The sequence below is a fragment of the Mustela nivalis genome (genome assembly GCF_964662115.1).
Source record: "Mustela nivalis genome assembly, chromosome: 4".
Taxonomy (NCBI): domain Eukaryota; kingdom Metazoa; phylum Chordata; class Mammalia; order Carnivora; family Mustelidae; genus Mustela; species Mustela nivalis.
Window position 1 is genome coordinate 118,527,690 of NC_139023.1, and position 12,677 is coordinate 118,540,366.

At 36.8% G+C, this 12,677-nt stretch overlaps 1 protein-coding gene across 9 annotated transcripts in view; it reads left to right on the forward strand.

Moving 5' to 3' along the window:
• Positions 1-12,677, forward strand: part of KLHL8 (kelch like family member 8) — a 57,277-nt gene that overhangs the window by 15,054 nt on the left and 29,546 nt on the right. For 4 of the 9 annotated variants that reach the window (XM_082726655.1, XM_082726651.1, XM_082726656.1 and 1 more), the window contains one exon: positions 2,492-2,592. The exons of 4 other annotated variants lie outside the window; for them this stretch is intronic. The gene's annotated coding sequence lies outside the window, so the exon portion shown is untranslated. Of the gene's footprint in view, positions 1-2,475; positions 2,593-12,677 lie in introns of all 9 variants that reach the window. One more of the 9 variants, XM_082726653.1, reaches the window with a different exon arrangement.

The following is a 12,677-nucleotide window of genomic DNA, read 5'->3' on the forward strand; positions in this document are numbered from 1 at the left end:
AAGAACAAAGCCCAAAATCAGTAGAAAAAAAAAATAACAAAGATCAGAGCAGAAATAAATGAAATAGAGACTTTTTTTGTTGTTATTGTTTAGAGATTTTATTTGACAGAGACAGCGAGAGAGGGAACAAAGGGGAAGTGGGAGAGGAAGAAGCAGATTTCCTGCTGAGCAGGGAGCCTCATGTGGGGGTCAATCCCAGGACTCTGGGATCCTAACCTGAGCTGAAGGCAGACACTTAATGACTGAGCCACCCAGGGGTCCCTGAAATAGAGACCTTAAAAAATGGTAGAAATGATCAATGAAACTAAGAACTGGTTCTTTGAAAACATAAAGAAAAAAGAGGGCTCGAGTATTTAAAATCAGAAATGAAGAAGAGGTTACAACCAACACCACAGAAGTACAAAGGACTATAATAGACTACTGTGAAAACAAATGGGACAACTTGAAGAAATGGTAATTTCTAGAAGCACAATCTTCCAAGACTGGATTAGGAAGAAATAGAAATCTGAACAGACTGGTTACTAGTAACAAAATTGAATTGGTTATCAAACTCCCAATGAACAAAAGTCCAGGACCAGGTGGTTTCCCAAACACCTGAATTCTACCAAATGTTTGAAGAAGAATTAGTACCTATTCTTATCAGATTATTCCAAAAAATAGAAGAGGAAGGAGTACTCCCAAATTTATTTTACCAAGACAGAGACTCCACAAAAAAAAGAAATCATAGGCCAGTAACTCTGATGAACATAGATGCAAAAGTCCTCAATAAAATATTAGCAAACCAAATTCAACATTACATTAAAGGGATTATTCACCACAATTAAGTGAGATTTTTTTCCAGGGATATAAGATTGGCTCAATATTCACTACTTAATCAATGTAATGTATCACATTAACAAGAAGAAAGATAAAAGTCATATCAATAGATGCAGAAAGAGCACTTAACAAAATGCAATATTCGTTCATGATAAAAACTCCACAAGGTGGGTTTAGAGGGAACATATCTTAATATAATAAAGACCATATATGAAAAACAAGGAGAGGACCTGGATAGATGTTTGTCCAAAGAAGAAAGATGGCCAACGGGCACATAAAAAGATGCTCAATGTATCAGAAAAATACAAATTAAAACTGGAATGCAGTATCACCTCATACCTGTCAGAATGGCTATTATCAAAAAGACAAGAAATAAGGGGCTCCTGGATAGTGCAGTTGGTTGAGTGTGTGACTCTTAGTTTTGGCTACGATTGTGATCTTAGCATTATGAGATTGAGCCCCACTTCGGGCTCCATACTGAGCACAGAGTCTGTTTGGGACTCTCTGTCCTTCTCTCTCTGCTCCCCTAACCCCATGTACACACATGTGCTCTCTCTCTAAAATAAATCTTAAAAAAAAAGGTTTTGCAATGTTATGAAGAAAAGAGAAGTCTTATGCACTGTTGGTAATATAAAGTGGTACAGCTACTATGAAAAACAGTATGGAGGTTCTTTAAAAAATGAAAAATGTAAATACCTATGGAGCACTATGTTTATTGCAGCATTATTTACAATAACCATGATATGGAAGCAGTCCTAGTGTCTATCAACAGCAAGTGAATAAAGATGTGGTATAAGTACAGTAGAATATTGCTCAGCCATAATAAAGAATAAAATCTTGTTACCTAGAGGGTATTATGTTAAGTAAATGGTAAGTAAAATCAATTAGGAAAAGACATATACCATATGATTTCATTTATTTTGGGAATCGAAAAAACAAATGAACAAACAAAAAACTAAAGAGACTCTTAAATACAGAGGACAAGATAGTGGTTGCCAGAGGTAAGGTTGGGAGCAGGGAATTGGTGAAATAGGTGAGCGAAATCAAGAGTTACAAATTTCCAGTTATAAAATAAACCACAAGAATGAAAAGTATAGTATAGGGAATATAGTCAATAATGTAATAACTTTGCGTGACATATGGTAACTACACTTACTGTGGTGAGCATTGCCTAATGTGTAGAACTATTGAATCACTATATTGTGCACCTATAATATGTATGACAACTATACTTCAGTTAAAAAAAACCAAAACAAAAGAAGAATGAGTCTAAGAGTACCATTGCGCCCTGTAGTAGGTACTGCAGCAGTGTCATTTGGAGTTTCTCTTTCTACTTAGTACCGTTCTGATTAATGTGTAGTGTAAAAGTCACTCTGCTGACAAAGACTCAAGCTATGAGAACAATGAGTATGAGTTAAAGCAATGTTGTATGTAATGGTATTATATATTGATAGTACATGCTAATATGTGATACGGATTGTAAGTACAAAGAAATTAGAAAAAGGAGAATAGAGTGTCTTAACGTAGTTTTGTTATGCTTTTGCGGGAAGCTTTGTTTTCTGAAATTCATTGTAAGTCATGTTTAAATGTAAAAACACATTAGTTTCATTATGTATTCTCTGCACTGAACCAGTAAAACCTATCTGCTTCTGGTTGAAGTATTTTTCTTTTTCAGAATTTATTTTGTTGATTGAGAATGACTTTGCTAGCACTTAAGAGGAACACCAAAAAAATTGGTCTCACTTCCTGTCTGCTTCAGTGTCAAAATACACTATGGTATGATAGAAACAGACTTGCATGTATCATCTTTTTTTCTTTTTTAAAATTTCTTAATATATTGGGGGAGGGGGAGTAGTCTATTTTTTCCTCCTAAGGGTCAGAACCTCAGATACATTTTTAAAAATATTTTGGGTTAGATTGAGTTTTACTTTCCCTTAACACAGTCTTTATGAGTCCCCAAATCTGTGAAGTTCAGTAGAGGAGTGAAATGTCTGGGTAAATATTCTTTTCCTGATCTTGTCTTCCTATTTCATTTATATATGATAAATTTGTTTAAAAAGTTGAGGACAGACATTGCATTCTTTGAACAGACCATTTTAAGAGAATTCGGTATAGAAATTTTTGAGCTGTTGCGTCTTGCCCATATCTGATATCAATGTAAAAATATCTTGATAAAGATGAATAATAATGCCCTTTTCATAGAATAATCCTCTGATGAAGGAAATAGTTTTGAGACAACAGTGATAAGTAAAGCCTTTCACTAAACAAACTATGTTGGTTTGATATAAGGGAAAATGTGTATGATAGTTTTGAATTGTATATATGTAAACAGTGAAATTTAGAAGTAACATATTAGTAATGCTTGCCATCCTAATACTTAGACTCTTAAGGCACAAAATATGGTATGATGAAAGTTCTGGATGAAAGAAGACTCAATAGCTTAACCAATAAGGAAGAAATTGACTCAGTTCTTTTATATTGGGGGAAAAATATACAGCCCACAAAATCATATTGACTTAATCACTTATGACCCAGGCTCATGTGGGCAAGATACATAGGTATTATTAAGATACATTTCTCTGAGAGTTAACACTGTATTAAGTAGACAAGTCTAGAATACAAAAGGAATGAAATTAGAGAAATACATTGTACTATGTGGGTTCATAGAAAGGTGATCACACCCCACTGGGAGAATTTAGAGAAGGCTTCATGCAATTCAGAAATGTTTAAGTTGTGCCTATACATTATTCCCTCGGAAGAAATAGCTTGAATAAAAAAATTTTTAAAAAGAAAAGAAATAGCTTGAGTACTTGCACATGTATTTGAGAAAAATGGAATAGTGATGTCTGACTTAATAGAAAAAGAATGGGCTTAATCAGAGCTGAATTGAAATCCTAGCTCCCATGTTCCACTATGTTGCTTTGGGCAAGTCCGGGATGTTTAGGCCATCTGTAATGTATTCATGATGCTTAAATGAGAAAGTTTATATAAGATTTCTGACAAAATATGTGACACATAATGGTTTAATAAGTAGCCTTTCCCCCTTCTTTCCCCTACTTTATGTCAAAATTAATGGAGGGAAAGACTAGAAGATAAGTTGGAATCAGAACAATGAATGCCAGGATGAGCAGTTTGAACTACATACATCAGTTTGAAATTGACACTGAAAGCTAGATAAGTCTGGCACATTGCCCATAATAGATGTTTAGGGATGATAGGGGCTTGGTGACTGGTTAATGGGGCCTATTAAAACCCAGGCAAGGTTTGTACATTTCAGAGTATGGTAGTCCCCCCACCCCTCCTTTATCCATGGCTTCATTTCCTGCCATTTCAGTTTTGTGAGGTCACCTGCTGTTCAGAAGCAGATGATCCTGCTGACATATCATCAGGTTAGTTGTAGCCTAACAGTATATTGTAATGCCTGTGTCATGTATCTCACTTCATCTTGTGTAGGAATTCTGTCATCTCACATCAAAGAACTGTGGGTATAGTACAATAAGATACTTTGAGAGACACATTCACATAACTTTTATTACCATATATTGTTATAATTGTTTTATATTTGTTGTTGTTACTCTTTTACTGTGTCTAACATACATTAAACTTCATCATAGGTGTATATGTATGTTCATCAAAGATATTGGCCTGTAGTTTTCTTTTTCTTGTAGTATCTCTTTTTTTGGTGTCAGGACAATGCTGGCCATTTAGAATAAATTTGAAAGCTTTCCTTCCTCTTCTATTTTTTGGAATAGTTTGAGAAGAATAGGTACTAATTCTTCTTTAAATATTTGGTAGAAAACAGCTCTGAAACCATCTGGTCCCGGACTTTGTATTTTGGGGAGCTTTTTGATTACTGATTTAATTTGATTGCCAGTAGTCAGTCTATGCAAATTTTATAATACTCCCTGATTCAACTTTGCAAGGGTATGTTTCTAGGAATTTATCCATTTCTTATAGGTTGTTTTCTTGTAGTTTGTTCTTGTTTATTGGCATATAATTTTTCCTAATACTCTCAGAATCCTTTGAATGTCTGTGGTATTAATTATTTTTTCCTTCATTTCTGATTTTACTTGCTTCTTCTTTTTTCTTTTTTGGTAAGTCTGGCTAAGGGTTTATAAATTTTACTGATCTTTTCAAAGAATTAGCTGCTGGTTTTATTGATTTTGCGGGGTGGGCTTCTATTTCATTTCTGCTCTAATCATTATTATTTCCTTCCTTCTATGGTTTTGGGCTTTGTTCTTCTTTTTCTAGTTCCTTTAGGTGAAAAGTTAGGTTTTTTATCTGTGATTTTTCTTGCTCTTGAGGTTAACCTATACAGGTATAATCTTCCTTCTTAGAACAGTCTTTGTTGCATCCCAAAGATTTTGGACCATTGTGTTTTTATTTTCATTTGCCTTTGTTTTGTTTTGCTTTGCTTATTTAATAGCCAGTAACAAAATTGTACAGAGAATGCCTATACAAAACAACACAGGTAGAGGCTCAGAGACTGTGGTGTTCTCTCATACAAGGCTGAATATTTGTCTCTGGCATGTTGGATTTAGGCTGCAGTTTTTGTTTTTGGATGGACCACTGGGTGTGTGATGTGGTCCATACTTTTAACAAGATATGATAGAAGAATGGCCACTGGGCCTAGGTAGTAGAAGATGAAGTGTTTGGTTTCGTGTACTGCATAACTACTGAAATTTCTCCCCCCAATGCTGTGCAAAGTGGGATTTACTTCTTGTTAAACTCCTTAATGTGGGTTGTAGTGTCCTTCCCTATATTCAGTGTCTGAGCAGCACACTTCTGAATCCTGTTGCATTTCCTCTGACATCCTGGCAGTTTTGATTACACACTTTCAGTAAGCACATAGTTATGGAGGAGCAGGGGTAGTGGACTGCTAGTGGCCTGCTGGGGAGAGGCTGGTGACACTCACAATTGGTGGGAGCTACCGTGCTATTGAAGCCATGGCATCTAAGGAGCTCTATGCTAGCTGCTGCTCTCTAATCTGTCTCTATGTATTTTGTGATTTCCTCTTTGATTTCTAGATTAGCCTATTCATTATTCCACTGTTTTGGTATGGAATGTTCTGAATACATCCAAATGTTTGGGGATGGAATGTTCTGAATACATCTGTCTGATCCAGTGTGTCATTCAGAGCCGCTGTTGCCTTGTTGATTTTCTGTCTGGAGGATCTATCCATTAATATAAGTAAGGGTGTTTGAGTCCCCTACTATTAATATGTTAGTGAAATTCTTTATGTCTGTTAATAGTTTATGTATTTAAATGATTTCATGTTAGATGCATAAATATAATTATTATATCCTCTTGTTGTGTTGTAGCTGTTTATCATTATGTAGTTTCCTTTGTCTCTTGTCACAGTCTTTGTTTTAAAGTTTATTTTGTTCAATATAAATATTGCTACCCACCTTTGTTTTCATTTTTAAAAATCTTAAAATTAAATTCAACTTAATTAACATAGCATATTATTAGTTTCAGAGGTAGAATTTAGAGATTCATCAGTTGCATATAACAAACACCCAGTGCTCATTCCATCAAGTGCCCTCCTTAATACCCAGCACCCAGTTACCCCAGCCCCTAACCCACCTCCCCTCCAGCAACCCTTAGTTTGTTTCCTAAGATTAAGAGTCTCATATGGTTTGTCTCCCTCTCTGGTTTTGTCTTATTTCATTTTTCCTTCTCTTCCCCTATGATCCTCTGCCTTATTTCTTAAATTCCACATATCAGTGAGATCATCTGATAATTGTCTTTCTCTGATTAACTTATTTTGCTTCGCATAATACCCTCTAGTTCCATCCACATCATTGCAAATGGCAAGATTTCATTCTTTTTGATGACTGTGTAATATTCCATGTGTGTGTATGTACACATCACATCTTTATCCATTCATCTGTTGATGGACATCTGGGCTCTTCCCATTTGTTGGCTATTGTGGACATTCCCAGCTCTGTAAAAACAGAAAGTAAAAACTTCCGTTTGTATGATAAATGTTTTTTCATCCCTTCACTTTGTCTTAGTATGTCTTTAGATCTGAAGTGAGTGTTTTGTAGGCAGTGTATTGATGGATCTTGCTTTTCTATCCATTTAGTTACCCTGTGTCTTTTGATCACAGCATTTAGTTCATTTATATGCAAAGTAATAATTGATAAATATGGACTTATTGCCATTTTGTTACTTTATATGGTTGTTTTTGTAGTTCTTTTCTGTTCTTCCCTTGCTTCCTTTCCTTGTGGCTTGAAGGCTTTCTTTAGCGATATGCTTGAGGGTTCCTTTTTGTTTATTTTTTGCATATCAATGACAGGTTTTTGATTTGTGGTTACCATTAAGTTCACATGTAACATTTTATGCATATACCAGTCTATATGAAATTGATGGTTGCTTAGTTTGAACCCATTCTAAAAGTACTAAATGTTTATTCTCCACATTTTATGTGGATGATGTAATACTTTACATCCTTTTGTGAATTCCTTGACTTTTATAGAAATAATTGATTTTACTACTTTTGTGCTTTAATCTTATGTACTGGTTTTATAACTGATTGATCTAGTATTTTCATTATGTTTGTATTTACCTGTGAAATTTTTTCCTTCCCTGGTTTTCTTGTTCTTGATTAGAGTGTTTCCTTTTCACTCAAAGAATTCACTTTAACTTTTGTTGGTATGGGAAACTCTTTATCTCTCTTCTGTTTTGAATGATAGCCTCGCTGGGTAGAGTATTCTTGGTTGCAGGGTTTTTTTTCTTTTCAGCACTTTCAGTGGCATGACCTATCATGCCACTCCCTTTTGGCCTGCAGTGTTCTGCTGAAAACTCAGCTGACAGCTCTATGGGGTTTTGCTTGTATAAAAGTAATTGTTTTCTCTTGCTGATTTTTTAAAATATTTTATTTATTTATTTGACAGAGAGAAAGATCACAAGTAGGCAGAGAAGCAGGCAGAGAGAGAAGGGGAAGCAGGCTCCCTGCTGAGCAGAGAGCCTGATGTGGGCCTTGATCCCAGGACCCTGAGATCATGACCTGAGCTGAAGGCAAAGGCTTAACTCACTGAGCCACCCAGGCGCCCATCTTGCTGTTTTTAAAATTCTTTTTCACTATTTTTTGTCACTTTGTTATGTGTTGTGGTATAGGCCTTGCTGGGGGTGATTTTGGGGGGAGTTTTCTTTACCTCCCAGATGTGGATGTCTCTTTCTTTCCCCAGATTTGGGAAGTTTTCAGCTATTCTTTATTCAAATAAGTTTTCTTTTCCTTTTTCTCTCTCTTCTTCTGGGATCATTATAATTTAGGTGTTGTTATACTTGACAATGTCAGTCAGTTCTCATAGCCTATTTAATTTTTATTACTCTCTTTTTTTCTGTTCAGTTTGGTTGCTTTCCATTACCCTTTCAGTTTGCTTATCCATCTTCTGCCTTTTCTAGTCTGGTATTGATTCCCTCTAGTATGTACAATTTTAATTTCAGATATTGAGTTCATCTCTGATTGGTTCTTTTTATCTTTTCTATCTCTTTGGTGACAGTCTCACTGAGATCCTTTACTGTTTTCTCAAGTTTTATAAGTATCTTTATGACCATTACTTTGAATCATTTATAAGTGTGTTGTTCATCTTCATAATTGCATTTAGCTCTTTTGCTGTGATTTGTCCAGTTCTTTCATTTGGGACATATTCCTCTGTCTCCTCATTTTATCTAACTCTGTGTGTTTGTTTCCCTGTATTGGGAAAGTCAGTTACATCTCCTGTTCTTGAAAGTATAGCTTTATGAAGAAGAGGTCTGGTGGTGTCCTGTAGTACAGCATCCCCTGTTCACCAGAACCAGGCACTTTAGGGGTATCTCCTATGTATGTTGCATGCACCATCCTATGGATATTGTGGCTGAGCTGTGTTTGTCTTAAGTTCAGTTGGTTGGAATGGCCCAGTTTATCTGCTGTTTGCAGGGTTTTGGTCCCTGTGCTGTTAAGTGGCTAGTCTGGGGCCACTGTGGACTTCTAGTTGGGTGATGTTAGTAGGTCAGACCAGATACCTGCCCTCAGCTTGTGTGCTGAAGCTGTGGTAACATTGAACTTCCGGACACTTTCCCTTCATTGTTCCCTGAGAGGCTTTTTTTGGTTGGCAGGCCTGCAATCAGACCAGATGCCTGCCCCCAGTAAGTCTTCTGAGGCTGCAATTGCACTGGTGTATGTTGTTATCTGCCCCTCTCCCCAGCGCAGGGGTCACTTTGGAGTGGTACTTTTCCCCACTTGGGCTGTTTATAGGATGTTTTGCAGCAGGAGCTCCTTTGGAGGGATGTTTGCCGAGTGGGACAGTGTTGGATGGGGGAGATCTGCAGGAGAATGCAGGGTCAGGGCATGTTGTGTTAGCAAGCTAGATGGAGTGTATTCCCAGAAGTGTCCAGCAGTCTAAGCCTGGGGGTGGGAGGAGAAATGGTACCTACCAAGTCTTTCATTCTTGAAGAAGTCTCCTTAAAATCCCTGCCTCTCTAGTGTATGTTCTGAGATTAAAGGACTTTTCTTCCTGCATACCCCAGGTGCTTTTGAAATTGTTGCTTTTTTGCTGGGTGTTTCAGGGCAAGGACTCAGTTTCCTACCACCTTTTGGCTCTCCCAGCGCCAGGCCTTGCTGATTTTAAGTATTTGGAGTTAAGCCCCGGTGACTGTAAAAACTCACGAAGTTAATCCTTACTGGTTTTCAAAGCCAAATGTTGTGGGGATTTGTTTTTCCAGTGCCAGTCTTGATGTGGGGTCTGCCCTTCTCCCTTTTCTGTGCTTGTGGAAACCCTCTCACCTGTGGTTAGTCTTGCCAGTTTCCTCCTTAACATGCTTTCACAGTGGCTACTATCAGTTTTGGTATCTTGTGTTTTTGTTTTCATTTGCTAGGTATTTTTTTTCTACTATTATTATTAACATGTATTATTTGTTTCAGGGGTACAGGTCTGTGATTCATCAGTCTTATGCAATTCATAGCACTCACCCATAACACATACCCTCCCCAGTGTCCATCACCCAGCCACCCCAACCCTTCTACCCGCCTCCACTCCAGCAACCCTCAGTTTGAGGGTTAACCCTTAACTGATTAACCCTCAGTTAATCTTTCCTAAGATTAACAGTCTTAATCTTAGGAAATCTTGTCTCCCTCTCTGGTTTCATCTTGTTTCATTTTTTCCTCTCATCCCCTATGATCCTCTGCCTTGTTTTCTCCAATTCCACATATTAGTGAGATCATCTGATAATTGTCTTTCTCTGATTGACTTGGTTTTTTGTTTTTTTTTTAATATTTTTAATTTTTTTAATTTCTCTTCAGTGTACCGGAATTCACCCAGTGCTCCATCCAACACGTGCCCTCCACAATACCCACCACCAGGCTCACCCAACCTCCTACCCTCCACCCCTTCAAAACCCTCAGATTGTTTTTCAGAGTCCATAGTCTCTCATAGTTTGTCTCCCCCTCCAATTTCCCCCAACTCCCTTCTCTCCATCTCCCCATGTCCTCCATGTTATTTCTTATGCTCCACAAATAAGTGAAACCATATGATAAATGATTCTTTCTGCTTGACTTATTTCACTCAGCATACTCTCTTCCAGTCCCATCCATGTTGCTACAAAAGTTGGGTATTCATCCTTTCCGATGGAGGCATAATACTCCATAGTGTGTATAGACCACATCTACCTTATCCATTCGTCCATTGAAGGGCATCTTGGTTCTTTTCACAGTTTGGTGACTGTGGCCATTGCTGTTATGAACATTGGGGTACAGATGGCCCTTCTTTTCATTACTCTGATTGACTTGTTTTGCTTAGCATAATACCTTCTGTTTCCATCCACATCATTGCAAATGGCAAGAGTCCATTTTTGATGGCTGCATAAGATTCCATTGTGCGTGCGTGTGTGCGTGTGTGTGTGTATACACACCACATCTTTATCCATTCATCTGTTGATGAGTAGCTAGGCTCTTTCCATAGTTTGGCTATTATAGACATTACTGCTATAAACATTGGGGTGCACATGCCTCTTCAGATCACTACATTTGTATCTTTGGAGTAAATACCCCAGTAGTGCAATTGCTGGGTCATAGGGTAGCTCAATTTTCAACTTTTTGAGAAACCTTCATACTTTTTCCAGAGTGTCTGCATGAGCTTGCATTCCCACCAACAGTGTAGGAGGGTTCCCCTTTCTCTGAATCCTTGCCAACATCTCTCACTTCCTGACTTCTCACCATTAGCCATTCTGACTGGTGTGAGGTGGTATCTCATTGTGGTTTTGATTTGTATTTCCCTGACTCCAAGTGATGTTGAGCACTTTTCATGCGTCTGTTGGCCATCTGGATATCTTCTTTGCAGAAATGTCTGTTCATGTCTTCTGCCCATTTCTTGATTGGATTACTTGTTCTTTGGGTGTTGAGTTTGATAAGTTCTTTATAGATTTTGTATTCTAGCCTTTTATTTGATATGTCATTTGCACATATCTTCTCCCATTCTGTCAGTTGTCTTTTGGTTTTGTTGACTGTTTCCTTTGCTGTGCAAAAGCTTTTATCTTGATGCAGCCCCAATAATTCATTTTTGCCCTTGCTTCCTTTGCCTTTGGTGCTGTGTTTAGGAAAAATTTGCTGCATCCAAGGTTGAAGAGGTTGTTGCCTGTTTTCTCCTCAAGGATTTTGATGGATTCCTGTCTCACATTGAGGTCCTTCATCTGTTTTGAGTCTATTTTTGTGTATGGTGTAAGGAAATGGTCCAGTTTCATACTTTGGCATGTGGCTGTCCAATTTTTGCTAAGTATTTTCCTCTTTTCCCTTGGGATTTCTTCTTTGAGTCATTGGTTGTTTAAAATGTAATAATTTTTCCAGTCCCACCAATTTTCCATTTCTCTTTTGACATTGATCTCTAAATCCATTCTGTTGTATTAGAGAAGATACTTGGTTTGCTGATTATCTTTTTAAATCTATGAGACTTAATTTGTGGCCTAACAGTGGTCTGTTCTGAAAATGTCCCATATGCACTGGAGAAGGATGTGTTTTGTGTTGTTGGGTAAAGTGTTTTTATGTCTTAGACCTAGTGGGTTTATTGTGTTGTATTGTTCTCTATTTCTTCTGTCTGGTTGTTCTTTCCATTATTGTGACTGGAGTACTGGAGTCTCCAGTTATTATTCTGGAACTATTTATTTGTCACTTCATTTCTATTATGTATTTTCATGGTTTGTCATTATATGCATAAATCTTTGTAATTACTATATCTTCTTGCTATATTGATCTTTTGTTAATATATATTTGTTGTAATATTTTTTGACTTGAAGTTTATTTTATCTGTATTAGTATAGCTTTATTTGCTCTATTTTGGTTACTATTTGCATGGAATATTTTTCTCAGTCCTTTCCTTTTTAACTTGCTTGTGTCTTTGGACCACAACTAATAATTATTAAATTTCTACTTGAAATTTTTTATTTTTTATTTATTTTAAAGTGTTCTCTTCCCATAAGTTGTATAGGAAACAAGATTTGGTGTTGCAAATGAAAGTTACACTAATACCAGCTTTTACATTAATAAATGCTTTTTCTTCTTTACATGTATTAGTCTCTTAAATCTGTAGAAAACAAAATGTGGTTACAAATCATTACTACAGTAATACTAGCTTTTGTAATTATCCATGTGTTTACTTTTTCTGAACTCTTTATTTTTCCATATGGCTTTGAGTTACTATTTAGCATTCTTTCATTTAACCTTGCAGGACTCTCTTGACTATTTCTTTTTTTTTTTTTAATTTAAAGATTTTATTTATTTATTTGATAGACAGAGATCACAAGTAGGCAGAGAGAGAAAGGAGGAAACTGACTCCCTGCTGACCAGAGAGCCTGATGTGGGGCTCGATCCCAGGACCCTGGGATCA